This window comes from Mobula hypostoma, chromosome 1 (genome assembly GCF_963921235.1).
Source record: "Mobula hypostoma chromosome 1, sMobHyp1.1, whole genome shotgun sequence".
In the NCBI taxonomy this organism is placed as follows: Eukaryota; Metazoa; Chordata; class Chondrichthyes; order Myliobatiformes; family Myliobatidae; genus Mobula; species Mobula hypostoma.
This window is the reverse complement of record NC_086097.1, coordinates 231,109,992-231,124,812: the sequence shown is the minus strand read 5'-3', so window position 1 is coordinate 231,124,812 and position 14,821 is coordinate 231,109,992. Positions and strand designations below refer to the sequence as shown.

At 43.0% G+C, this 14,821-nt stretch overlaps 1 protein-coding gene across 6 annotated transcripts in view; it reads left to right on the top strand.

The window, feature by feature from the left end:
• LOC134355649 (lethal(3)malignant brain tumor-like protein 4) overlaps positions 1–14,821 on the top strand; it is a 427,935-nt gene that overhangs the window by 159,564 nt on the left and 253,550 nt on the right. The window lies entirely within an intron of this gene.

Sequence of the window (14,821 nt, the reverse complement as noted above, 5' to 3'; positions counted from 1 at the left end):
TGTCCACCCAGCTAGTCCCAATTTGGCCCCTATGCTTCCAGGTACTGTAGATAACCAAGTGCTCGTAAATGATGCTATTGTACCTGCCTCAACCATTTCCTCTGCAACTCATTCCATACACTTACAACCCTCTGCATTAAAAAAAAAGTTGCCTCTCAGGTTCCTTTTAAATCTTCTCCCTCCCACCCTAAACCTATCCTCACCCCCTCCACTGCCTGGAGAAAAGACTGTTACTGTCCAGCTTATCTTGCCCTCATAATATTAAACTCTTCTATAAGATTGCTGCTGATTCTCCTTTGTTCCAAGGAATAGAGACCTGGCCTGTCCAACATCTCCCAATAACTCAGGCCCTCCAGTCCTGGCAATATCGTCATCAATCTTTTCTACACTGTTTCCAATTTAGCCACAGTTTTTCTATAGCAGGGTGACTAAAACTATACAGAGTATTCCAAATGTAGCCTCACCAGTTGCAACATAATGTTCTGACTCGCGTGCTTAATCCTTGACCGATGAAGCCCAACATACTCAGAAACAAGAGAAAATCTGCAGATGCTGGATCTGCAGTAACACACAAAAAATATTGGAGGAACTCAACAGACCAGGCAGCTTGCTGAGTTCCTCCAGCATATTGTGTGTGATGCCAGCATACTGCAGCACACCACTTGTAACAGGCCTTTATTTCAAAAAATAACCTTCAACCACCGCTCTCTTCTTCCTACCTCCAAACCAATTTTGAACACACCTATCACTCCATAGATACGGTAGGATCTCACCTTCCAGACCAGCCTACCATAGGGAAACTTGTTGGAGACCTTGCTAAAGTACAAATGGACAACATCTACCTCCCTATCCTCATCTATTGTTTTGGTTACATCTTCAATAAACTTCTAAAAGGCTCATCAAGTGTAACCTCCGATGGACAAGTCATGTTGACTCATAATCAGACCCTGTCTGTCCAAATGCTGGAAGACCCTGTCCCTCAGAATCCCTCCAGTAACTTTTCCACTACTGATGTCAGGCTGACCGGCCTCCAGTTCCCTGGCTTGTCCCTACTATCCTTTTTAAACAAGGGAACACCATTAGCCACCTTCCAGCCTTTGGGAACTTCACCAGTGGCTAACGATGAAGCAAATGTCCCTGGACAGGCCTCTGCACTTCCCTCTCTAGCTTCCTACAAAGTCTGAGGATGCATTCTGTAAAACAGCAAATACCCCCTCGCTGGCCATATAAATGTCCATCAGAACATCTCCTCTTGGTTCCTTTTTCTATTGAGCAACCATGATTTTCTCCGCAATAACCACCAAGGAGATATATTTGTGAAGAACCCCACTCATCACCTCCAGGTCAAGACTTAGGCAGCCTTGCTGACCTCTGAGGGACCTACTCTCTCCTGAATCACCATTTTAATATAGCTATAGAACCTCTTGCGAACCTCTTGAACCTTACCTCATATCCTCTCTTTGCCCTCCTGGTTTTCCCTCTTCAGAGTATTGTTAATCTTTTTATAGTCATTAAGGAATTCACTCAATCCCAACCTAACCAATGACTTGCTCCTACTCAGAATCCTACATGCATGCCAATCTAGTTTAAACCCAGCTGTGTGGGAAATGACAGAAGACTGGAAAGACAGTGTCAAACTGGAGAGTGTGCAGAGGAGATTTACAAAGATGCTGCCTAGACTAAAGAGCTAGATTTATAGACAGAGGTTGGCCAAATGGACCTTTATTCCTTGGAGAGTAGGAGATTAAGGGGTGACTTCACAGGAGTTTATAAAATCCTGAGGGGTATGGATAAGGTAGGTGGTGATAGTCTTTTCCCCAGGGTTAGGGAGTCCAAAACTAGAGGGCACAAATACCAGATAAGACCATAAGACATAGGAGCTGAATTTGGCCATTCAGCCCATCGAGTCTGCTCTGCCATCCCACCATGGCTGATTCTGGATCCCACTCAACCCCATACATCTGCCTTCTCACCATAACCTTTGATGCCCCGACCAATCAGGAAACTATCAATTTTCGCTTTAAATATTCCCACGGTCTTGGCCTCCACAGCTGTCTGTGGCAGAGTGTTCTGCAGATTCACTACTCTCTGACTAAAAGAAATTCTTCTTTACCTCTGTTCTAAAGGGTTGCCTCTCAATTTTGAGGCTGTGCCTTCTAGTTCTGGACACCCCCACCATAAGAAACATCCTCTCCACATCCACCTTTTCTAGTCCTTTCATCATTCGGTAGCTTTCATTGAGATCCCCCTGCATTCTTCTAAATTCCAGTGAGTACAGGCCAAAAGCTGCCAAAAACTCCTCATATCTTCACCCCTCATTCTCAGAATCATTTTTGTGAACCTCCTTTGTACTCTTTCCAATGACAACACATCCTCTCTGAGATACGGAGCCAAAAACTGTTGACAGTACTCTGCATGGCCTGACTAGTGTTTTATACAGCCTCAGTATTATCTCATTGTTAAGAGGGGAGAAATTTGAAAGAAGCCTGAGAGGTGACTTCTTTACACAGAAAGTAGTGTGTACTTGGAAGGAGCAGCCTGCCAGAGGAAGGGGTTGATCAAGTACAATTGCAACATTTAAAAGGCATTTGGATAGATACATGGAAGGAAATGGCTAAGATGTTCATGGCCGAATGTGGACAACTGGGACTAGTAGAGAGGATGCTGTGGTCAGCAGGGGTATTTGGGCCAAATGGCCAGTTTCTGTGCATGACTCTGTGATTAAAGACTGTGAAGACACTTCTCAATGGGCGAATGCAACGTCCTACTGAAGGGATTGGTATTAACTTGCAGCCATGATCAATCAGGAAGATTGCTTCATCAGCGCTCTGGTATTCCATCTCTGAAACTGAGACATGGATTGGATGGATTGAAGGAAACTCCAAATATTATAATTAACCATGGATTCACATTTCATACCAACAGGAACACTGCTGACAATAATTATCCCATGCTACAATGCAGTATAAAAATACGCAAATACAAAGTAAGAGAAAAGCATTTATATAATTGATCATGTGCTTTATGTAATTCATCAACAATCCTGATGAAGGGTCTCAGCCTGAAACGTTGTCTGTTTACTCTTCTCCTTAGATGTTGCCTGGACTGCTGGAGTTTTTTGTGTATTACTATGTAGTTTAAAAATTCCTTGTATTTTTGAATAGGTAATCTTTGCACCAGCTGCTTTGCATATTAAAACATCAGGAAATAGCATGCAGCAGAAGTAATTATCTCCAATTTAATATTCAGGTAACATTGATGGCGATGTGACCAGGGAGACATACAGTATGAAGCAAGCACTTTTAAGGTGCATGTTACCTGGTTTGGACAGTACCAGCCGAGCAGTCTAGGCTGGTCATTCAGATGTTGTATAGAAACCAGATGGATAGATAATAGTGGTGGGATTTTTAGCCCTTCAATAGATGGGCCAAAAGCCCTGTTTCTATGATGTAGTGATCTATGTCTGAAATCTTGCTCTGTAATATAGGTAGATCGTCATTAATTGTATCCATGGAAAGAGAGCTGGAGTTGATGTTTCAGGCGGAGGACCCTTCCTCATTACTGGGAAAGAGAGGAATTACAAGGAGTCTTAAGATAGGGTGGATGGATTGGACAAAGGGATTATCTCTGTTATGGTGAGACTGGGATTGTACTGGAGAGAAGCTGTAAATCCAATCATTCTGTTAATGGGGTCAGTTAGAATTTGATCAAAAGAATAAAGCAGCTATGAAATCAGAGCGAGCACGCAAAGGTACACAAAGGACAGTCAGCTCCTTACTGTTTACCTCTGATGCATACTTCATGTGCATTTTGAATTACATTTTATTAGGGTAATATTTTGTTCATATGCTCTGTGTATGTGTGATATAGTGTATGTACCGTGAGGGTGCTGTTGTCTCATTTGGTTGTATATATGTCCAGTCAGATGACAATAAACTTGAACTTGATTGAGTTTACAAAAATGCAGAGGCATAGGAAAATCTAGCAGATTCGATATTGCTAATGGAGAAAGTTAAGCAAATCAGGATCAAAAATCAATTGCCCATTTTTGAAACAGAGAAAAAGAAGTGTACAAAGAGAAGTTGTAAAATTTGATAACGAATTCCCTGCTGTCATCCTTCAACACTTCAAAGCAAATACAGTTCCAACAACCACTCCTCTTGTTATAGCACGTTCTCATACAGTTGCCACACCTTTCCTTTCACCTTTTCCGTTTGAGCTATCCAAGTGCCCAAACAGCCATACCAGGTAAAGCAAAGGGTTATTTTTTTCTTTTACCAATCTTGCGTGTTATGCTGTTATGATTTCGTAATGTACCAGCAGCAAAAGATGACAAATTGAGTCAGGTTTTAAAATTAAAACCACTATATTTATTTACATTCTACTCAAAAATATAGAAAATTAAATAAACTACTTCCTTAAACAGAAGTTAACAGTGTTATGCGTCTATAGCCCCCTTACAGTCAAACTTAGGACTCGTTCTTAACAGATCTTACTCAGGCACAGTCTTAAAGTGGTAGTTCAGAGAGTCCCAGTAATTTACAAAATAGGTGAGAGGAGAGACTTGTGGATTCACAATGCAGCGACGAGGCGATCACGACGAATTCCAAAGATTCCATGGCTAGCGAACGAAGAAACGGTTACCGAAGATCCCAGCTGAGGAATGCTGATCCGAAATCCACGAAGAGCAGTTTCACAAAATGACTGTCACAAAATCCACGCCCATGGATCAAACGAAGAACAGACATGTCTCCACAATGCACAGTGTGCCGCTGATTAACCCAATCCTTTGGGTATGGGTAAGCACTAGACTTTACCCTTCCCGATCGTGAGCTGTTCCCAGATAGCTCGAAGTCTGCAATCTTCACTCTCTCTCTCTCTCCCCTTTGACTCCTCCTCAGCACTATGCCCACACTTCTTTTATACTGTCGGCATACATCATAAGGTAATGCTCACAGAAACGAAACTGTGGACCCCCAGTAAAATGAAACTGGGGACACGTGACGCCCACAGTAAACGAAACTACGGACTCCCAGGAAAACGAAACTGTGGACACGTAACAGTACTTACTGTTCCCCATATGGTCTCATGCACAATGAAGAAACACAACCACAAATGAAGTGGTTGCATGTGGAACATCTGTGTTCAGACTGCAGGGGAGCTTCCAGCTTGGTGCCATCTGTAATTTCAGTTCTTTTGTCCACTCTCACCCTGACCTACCTTTCTGTGACCTCCTGCACTGTTATAGCAGGGCCTGATGTGAACTTGGGGAGTATCACACTATCTTCCATTAGGGCAAGACGCAGCCTTCAGGATTCCAAATAGAGTTTACAACTTCAGGTACTTCACTTTCTCTGTTTCAGAAATGGTCAAACCATTTGTTACACAGGCTATTTCTCTCTCTCCATTAGCACAGTCTAACCTGCTGGGCATGCCTGATGTTACTTTATTTTGCGTTCTCACTTTCTGACTGTCCCCATCAACTGGATGACCTTGGTTACATTTTAAACCACATCAGCCCTGGCCTCAATCTTGTTAGAGATCTTCCCTTTGTCCAGTCCATCGCTTCCTGCCCTACTCGCTCTTCAGCTTAAAATTAACTCGTTTTCTCTTGCCCAGTTCAGACAAAGATTTGGTTTACCTTTGCTGAATTTTGTAGCAAATTACAAGACAGTTAGCTGCATGCAAGAATTCAATATCTGTCATTTGAGTTTAAAAAGAAATTGTAACAGAAGTAATTATAAATTCCTAATACTTACGCATAATTGACAGTCAAATATGGAGCATAATACAACAGCAAATATCAACAATCTGATTTCTGATAAACGGTGGTTCAAAGCACAGAATCAAAAAAAATTCTAAAAATATTCAGCGGCTATGTTTTTATTTTTAAATCTAGCAGCTACGATAGTTTGCTTTTACCATAGGTCTGTCTCCCTGTTAAGGAAATACAAAATATTTTGCAGATTTTAGGTGCATAAAATACAATCTGAAAGCAATTCAAAGATGCAATTTTTAAAATATAAATGTAAGCTGTATTAGAGTCGTGGATAACTTCATACAGAGGAATGCATTAAAAATAGAGTTTAAGAAACATTTGAAACTCAGGTCTGAGGCCTGAAATCTAGTGATCCCAATCCACTTCCTTGCCATTAGTGGATAGAGTTAAGTGCTTGTCAGAATTCCTACTATTATGCAATTTAATGTACTTAAATGGAATACCTGCTACATAGGAGCCTGGAGCTGAGTGATTTTGATGGACAGGCTGGCTAACTGCGATCTAAGTACTAGCAGGCCTTGTTGAAGATAACATTTTGCATCATAATTCAGCCCCTTTATCTGTGAATCTCATGCCTTGAAAACAGATTGTTGTTCTTGCCTGGAAATCATTAAGGCCAAGTTAGAGGATTGGATTTCTAAAAAGCATTGTAGTTTTGTGTCACTTGAGGGAGGGATGAGTTGAAATTTTGATGAGTGGCACTGCTTTGTCATAATGGCTTCAGCTAGCATCTGGAATAAAGATGTCACTGTGGAGTAACATCACTTTTGTCCATAGAGTTATGAACTCTTTATGAGTGGGAAGAAATGCTCTGAATTCTGGAACCTCTCCAGTTACTACCTGGTACTTGTTCAGTAATAATAGAAGAAGAAGAATGCCCTTAACTCCGAGTGGAGTCATCGGGATGCAGTCATGACGGCGTTTTTTTTAGCAGGCTTTCTTATTTTCTCGAGGTCGAGTTACTAGCTCGACACTCAACCCAGCACGGATGGAAAGTGTGCAAGGGAGCCGGCTGGATTTGAACTCGGGAATCTTCACTCCAAAGTCCGGCGCTGATGCCACTATGCCACCAGCCAGCAGTTCAGTAGTAATGCTGCTTGGAAATTAAAGCAGGACAATAAAACATGATAGAGTTGTCATTGTGTGCAATTTTAAGGTCTCCAGGAATGATTATAATTGTCTTATGTGAATAACCTAGATGTGGAATTTGTAAAGTGCCCAGGGAACGTTCTCTTAGCAGAATCATAGACACAATGGGGCTATCTTGGACATAAGCAAGTCTTGGAAGTGTCAATGGCCGAGCACTTTGGAGATGATGATCATAATTATGCAAATTTCAAGGTGGTTATAGAAAGGGGTGAGGATGTTCTGGAAGTTAATAGGATGCGAATTTCGCCACACAGCCAATCAGCAACGAGGTTTCCTCCCCACATCACAACTGAGTTTCCGAAATGATGTTGAATCAGCTGATTGAGGAGTATATAAAAGCTAAACATTCGGAAGACTCACCACTATCAACGGCACACTGACAATGTCTCCTCGCATGGTGATGAAATGTTTGTAAGTAAATTGCCAAGATCAAAAAACATCTCAACCCAACCATCGACCACCCGAGCTACAGATGTTCCGAGTTATTTCCAGGGAGAAGGCTGTTGTCAATAACCTAAGAGATCTTAGTGCAGCTGTTAGCCTTACATATTACAGGGCCAGCAACCAGGGTTCATTTCCTGCCACTGTTTGTAAGGAGTTTGTTTGTCCTCCCTGTGACCATGTGGGTCTCCTCCAGGTGCTCTGATTTCTTCCCTCATTCCAAAGATGTTGGGTCAGTAGGTTATATAGAAACATAGAAAACCTACAGCACAATACAGGCCCTTTGGCCCACAATGCTGTACCGAAGATGTACGTACTTTAGTAATCACCAATACTTACCTATAGCCCTCTATTTTTCTATGTTCCATGCACCTATCCAGGAGTGTCTTAAAAGACCCTCTCGTATCTGCCTCCACCACTGTCGCCGGCAGCCCATTCCACGCATTCACCACTCGCTGCATTTTTTAAAAAAAACAACTTACCCCTAACGTCTCCTCTATACCTACTTCCAAGCACCTTAAAACTGTGTCTTCTCGTGTTAGCCATTTCAGCCCTGGGAAGAAACCTCTGGCTGAAAAAACCACACGATCAATGCCTCTCATCATCTTATATACCTCTATCAGGTCACATCTCATCCTCCGCCGCTCCATGGAGAAAAGGCCAAGTTCACTCAATCTATTCTCATAGGGCATGCTCCCCAATCCGGGCAATATCCTTGTGAATCTCCTCTGCACCCATAGTTTCCATGTCCTTCCTGTAGTGAGGCGACCAGAATTGAGCACAGTGGGATCTGACCAGGGTCCTATATAGCTGTAACATTATCTCTTGGCTTTTGAACCCAATCCCACCATATGCCTTCTTAACCGCACAGTCAACCTGCGCAGCAGCTTTGAGTGTCCTATGGACTCGGACCCCAAGGCCCCTCTGATTCTCCACACTGCCAAGAGTCTTGCCATTAATACTATATTCTGCAATTATATTTGAGCTACCAAAATGAACCACCTCACACTTATCTGGGTTGAACTCCACCTGCCACTTCTCAGCCCAGTTTTGCATCCTATCGATGTTCCGCTGTAACCCCTGACGGTCCTCCACACTATCCACAACACTCTCAACTTTTGTGTTATCAGCAAATTTACTAACCCATCCCTCCACTTCCTCATCCAGGTCATTTATAAAAATCACAAAGAAAAGGGGTTCCAGAACAGATCCCTGAGGCACACAACTGGTTACCAACCTCCATGCAGAATATGACCCGTCTACAACCACTCTTTGCCTTTTGTGGGCAAGCCAGTTCTGGATCCACAAAGCAAGATCCCCTTGGATCCCGTGCCTCCTTACTTTTTCAATAAGCCTTGCATGGGGTACCTTATCGATTGAGGAAATTTGTGGGCTATCTCAATGTCATTACACACGTTTTCAGATGACATAGATCTGGGACAACCTTTAAATAAGAAACTGTTGGAAGACCTACAATAGATCTTTGGTGAACTCCACAGGTCACACTTGCAAATGGGTGTAGAAATTACTTTCTCAATAAGCCTTGCATGGGGAACCTTATCAAATGCCTTGGTGAAATCCATTTACACTACATCTACTGCTGTACCTTCATCAATGTGCTAAGTCACATCCTCAAAAAATGCAATTAGGCTTGTAAGGAATGACCTGCCTTTGACAAGGCCATGCTGACTACAGGTGTCCCCTGCTTTTCGAACGTTCGCTTTACGAAACCTCACTGTTACGAAAGACCTACATTAGTTCCCTGTTTTCGCTAACAGAAGGTGTTTTCACTGTTATGAAGAAAGGCAGCGCGCCGCGTGCCCCGAACAACCACTCTCCCCTGGATTTGGAACGCCATTCTAGCTGGCATTGCTTAAACACGTGCCTGTGAGCAGCCGTTAGCCTGATGAGTTCTAAAGTATCGGTAAAGCCTAAAAGAGCTCATAAGGGTGTTACACTTAGTGTAAAACTAGACATAATTAAGCGTTTCGATTCGTGGTGAATGAAGTAAGGACAAAGTGAGTGGCTTGTGGAAGTTGACGAAAATGATGTTGGAGAGGTTTTGGCATCCCATGACCAAGAACTGATAGATGAAGAGCTGATGCAACTGGAAGAGGAAAGGATAACAATCGAAACCGAATACAGTAGCAAACGGACCGAAGGTGAAGTTGTCCAGGAACTGAATGTGAAGCAACTACGTGAGACTTTTGCTGCAATGATAAAGTAAGACTTTAATTTTGAAAGGGTATGTCAGTTTAGGACATACAGTATTTGCAAGATGCTTTGAGTGCTTACAAAGAACTGTATGATAGAAAAATGCGCGAGACTCAGCAGTCAAGCAAGCCTTCCACATCAGCCACAGCAGACGACGAACCTCGACCTTCGACATCAAGGCGGGTAGAGATAGAAGAAGATGAGCTGCCTGCCCTAATGGAAACAGATAACACCTCAGTGTCTCACCACCCCAACCCCCGGGCCCTGGACAGATACCGATTCGCGGAGAATGCAGCGGTAGCCAGGAGGCACACAGCACATCTTTAAGAAAAAAGCCGAAATAAACATGCTAATTAATTAGGTGCCGCCTGGCATGTAATTGTCGGCTCAGATCAGAGGCGATTGCTGATTGCGTCACAAGACACAAACACAAGGAAATCTGCAGATGCTGGAATTTCAAGCAACACGTATAAAAATTGCTGGTGAACGCAGCAGGCCAGGCAGCATCTACAGGAAGAGGTACAGTCGACATTTCGGGCCGGGACCCTTCGCCAGGACCAACTGAAAGAAAAGATAGTAAGCGATTTGAAAGTGGGAGGGGGAGGGGGAGATCCAAAAGAGCTAGGTAATGTTAGAGATCTGGAAGATTATGAGGCTAATAGGAAGGAGCTTAAGAACGAAATTAGGAGTGCCAGAAGGGGCTATGAGAAAGCCTTGGCAAGCAGGATTAAGGAAAACCCCAAGGCATTCTACAAGTATGTGAAGAGCAAGAGGATAAGACGTGAAAGAATAGGACCTATCAAGTGTGACAGTGGGGAAGTGTGTATGGAACCAGAGGAACTTAATGAATACTTCAGTATTCACTATGGAAAAGGATCTTGGTGACTGTAGTGATGACTTGCAGCAGACTGAAAAGCTTGAGCATGTAGATATTAAGAAAGACGATGTGCTGGAGCTTTTGGAAAGCATCAAGTTGGATAAGTCACCATGACCGGATGGGATGTACCACAGGCTACTGTGGGAGTCGAGGGAGGAGATTGCTGAGCCTCTGGTGATGATCTTTGCATCATCAATGGGGACGGGAGAGGTTCCGGAGGATTGGAGGGTTGCAGATGTTGTTCCCTTATTCAAGAAAGGGAGTAGAGATAGCCCAGGAAATTATAGACCAGTGAGTCTTACCTCAGTGGTTGGTAAGTTGATGGAGAAGATCCTGAGAGGCAGGATTTATGAACTTTTAGAGAGGTATAATATGATTAGCAGTAGTCAGCATGGCTTTGTTAAGGGCAGGTCATGCCTTACGAGCCTGATTGAATTTTTTGAGGATGTGACTAAACACATTGATGAAGGTAGAGCAGTAGATGTAGTGTATATGGATTTCAGCAAGGCATTTGATAAGGTACCCCATGCAAGGCTTATTGAGGAAGTAAGGAGGCATGGGATCCAAGGGGACCTTGCTTTGTGGATCCAGAACAGGCTTGGCCACAGAAGTCAAAGAGTGGTTGTAGACGGGTCATATTCTGCATGGAGGTTGGTCACCAGTGGCGTGCCTCAGGGATCTGTTCTGGGACCCTTACTCTTCGTGATTTTTATAAATGACCTGGATGAGGAAGTGGAGGGATGGGTTAGTAAGTTTGCTGATGACACAAAGGTTGGAGGTGTTATGGATAGTGTGGAGGGCTGTCAGAGGTACATTGGTAGGATGCAAAACTGGGCTGAGAAGTGGCAGATGGAGTTCAACTCAGATAAGTGTGAAGTGGTTCATTTTGGGCGGTCAAATATGATGCCAGAATTTAATATTAACGGTAAGACTTTTGGCAGCGCGGAGGATCAGGGGGATCTTGGGGTCCGAGTCCATAGGACGCTCAAAGCAGCTGAGCAGGTTGACTCTGTGGTTAAGAAGGAGTACAGTGTATTGGCCTTCATCAATCAGAGAGTGGTGATTGCGTAGAATGGGCTGCTGGCAATGGTGGTAGAGGCGGATACGCTAGGGTCTTTTAAGAGACTTTTAGATAGGTACATGTAGCTTAGTAAAATAGAGGGCTGTGGGTAAGCCTAGTAATTTCTAAGGTAGGGACATGTTCAGCACAACTCTGTGGGCCGAAGGTCCTGTATTGTGCTGTAGGTTTTCTATGTTTCTAGGTTTCTAATTTAGGTGAGGTCTTAAATGAATTCTTCTCATTTGTACTCATTAAGACAAAAGTGATAGTTGGGGGGCATTTAGGAGATATAATTATATTCACGAGTACATTAGTATTAAGATGGAGGAGTTGTTATATATCTTGGAGCAAATTAAGGTGGATAAATCCACAAGACCTGTTAAGATGCATCTCAAGCTGTTATGGGTAAGGGAGGAGATTGAAATTTGATGGAGATTTTCTTCATCTTTGCTCACCATAGGTAAGGTATCAGATGACTGGAGGATATTCTAAAAGGTAAATATGCACATGTCAGGTCAATGAGTTGACCTCAATGGTAGGGAAATTAACAGAAACAAATTCAGAGGGACAAGATTTATTTACACATGTAAAGGTAGGGATTGATTAGAGTTTTGTTCATGGGAAATCCTGTCTCAGTAATTTGATTGAAGTTTTTTTTAATATAGTTAATCCAAGCATATTGATGAGGCCAGTGCACTAGATGTCATCTCTAACGTCTTGCATGGTAGTTCTACCAGAAGGTTAGAACCCATAGGCAAACCCAGAAGGCAAAATGGCAAATTAGATCCAAAATTGACTTGGTAATAGGAAGCATAGGAAGGTGGTGAAGGTTTGTTTTTCTGATTGAAAGTTGTGACCAAAGTGTTTCACACCGTTTAGAGCTGGGGTCCTTGATATTTGTAATACATGTTAACCAATTTGTATAAGTTACAGAGAAGTACAGCACAGAAATATGCCCTTCAGCCCATCTAGTCCTTCCCAAACCCATTTAAACTGCCTACTCCCATCAACCTGCACGAGGACCATAGCCCTCCATACCTCTACTGTCCATGTACCTATCCAAATTTCTCTTAAATGTTGAACTCCAGCTCACATGCACCATATGTGTTGGCAACTCATTCCACGATCTCAAGACCCTCTGAGTGAAGAAGTTTCCCCTCATGTTCCCCTCAAACCTCTCACCTTTCACCCTTAACCCATGACCTCTAGTTGTCATCCCATCCAACCTCAGTGGAAAATGCCTGCTTGCATTTACCCTGTCTATACCTCTATCTAATCTCCTCTCAATCTGCTGCATTCTAAAGAAAACAGTCCTAACCTATTTAATCTTTCCTTATAACTCAGGTCCTCCAGACCTGGCAACATCCTTTCAACTTTGTTTACATCTTTCCTGAAGGTGGGTGACCAAAACTGCATACCATATTCCAAATTAGGCCTCACCAACGCCTTATACAACTTCAATATAACATCCCTACTCCTGTACTTAATGCTTTTGATTTATGAATGCCAATGTGCCAAAAGCTTTCTTTATGACCCTATCTACATGTGACGCCACTTTCAATGAATTATGGACCTGTATTCCAGATTCCTTTGTTCTACCACACTCCTCAGTGCCCTACTGTTTACTGCGCTGGACCTACTCTGGTCGGTCCTGCCGAAGTGCAAAACCTCGCACTTGTCTGCATTAAATTCCATTTGCCATTTTTTAGCACATTTCTCCAGCTGATGCAGATCCCCCTGCAAGCCATGATAGCCTTCCTCGCTGTCCACTACACCCCGAGTCTTGGTGTCATCTGCAAATTTGCCGATCCAGTTAACCACATTATCATCCAGGTCATTGATATAGATGACAAACAATAGAGGATCCAGCACTGATCCCTGCAGCACACCACTAGTCACAGACCTCCTGTCAGAGAGGCAACCCTCAACTACCATTTACTGGTGTCTCCCAAAAAACCAATGTCTAATCCAATTTACCACCTCATCCTGAATGCCAAGCAATTGAACCTACTTGACCAGCCGCCAATGTGTGACCTCGTCAAAGTGTAAGATGTATGATTACTGCCTTTGTAGATGACACAAAATATGTGTTCTAAATAGCAAGGAGCATTGCCATTGCCTGCAGGATGATATTGATCAGCTGGAAACTGTTTGGAGCAATGAGAGATGGAAGTTAATCCTGACAAGTGGGAAGTGATGCATTTTAGAAGGTTAAAGGAGAGTAGGACACACACAGTATATATTGTTTGAGCAGAGGGACCTTGGGTTCCAAGTTAATAGGTCCCTCAAAATGGCAGCACAGGTAGCTAGGATAGGATGCTTGTTTTTATCAGAAGAATAGAGTAGGTTAATGTTATAACTTAATAAAACATCAGTTGGATCACCACTGGAGTACTGTGTACAGCTCCAGTGGCCTCACTATTAGCAGGATGTGATCACACTGGAGATGGTGAAGTTGCGAAAGAGACTCACCAGAGTGTTGCCTGGACTGGACCATTTTGGTTGTCGGAAGAGATTGGATAGGCCAGGCTTGATTTCCCTAAAACAGAGGAGACTGAAGGTGACTTGATAGATTTAAAAACAAATGTGGTAGTTACACAGGATAGGTGATAAGAATCTTTGTTCCCATGCTGGTGCTGCATAAAACAAGAGGGTATTCTGTAGATTTAATGTGAGAGGTATGATGTTTATTTTTTGAAGATACAGTGCAGAATAGGCCCACCCAGAAATCCCCCCAAATAACCCTAGCCTAATCATCGGACAGTTTATTATCACCAAGTAACTTACCCAACGGTATGTCTTTGGATTGTGGGAGGAAACTGGAGTACCTGGAGGAAACCCTTGTGGTTACTGGGAAGTGCATACAAACTCTTTGCAGACGGTGGTGGGGATTAAACCTGGTCGTCTGTGTTGTAAGGCGTTGTGTTAACCGCTATGCCACCATGTTTTTATTTCCACGCGGAGTGGTTGGAAGATGGAGCATGCTACCTGAGGAGATGGTAACCTAACAATGTTTAAGAGAAATCTGGGGAAATGATGAGGCATAGAAGGCTGCAAGCCAAATGCAGATAAATGGGACTAACATAGATAAATACAGTGAGTGACATGAACATGGTGGGGCAAAGGGCCTGTGCTGTGTGACTCCATGACTGACTGACTTTGTGACAAATACATTCTTGAGCATATCAATAAAGTGGCAAAATAATTTCTATCAGATACCCTCAATCAATGGGAGTGGAGTAACACTTCCTGGTATCGTCAAAACTTGCAAAAAGTGATGTAGAGCATATGTATGCTTGAT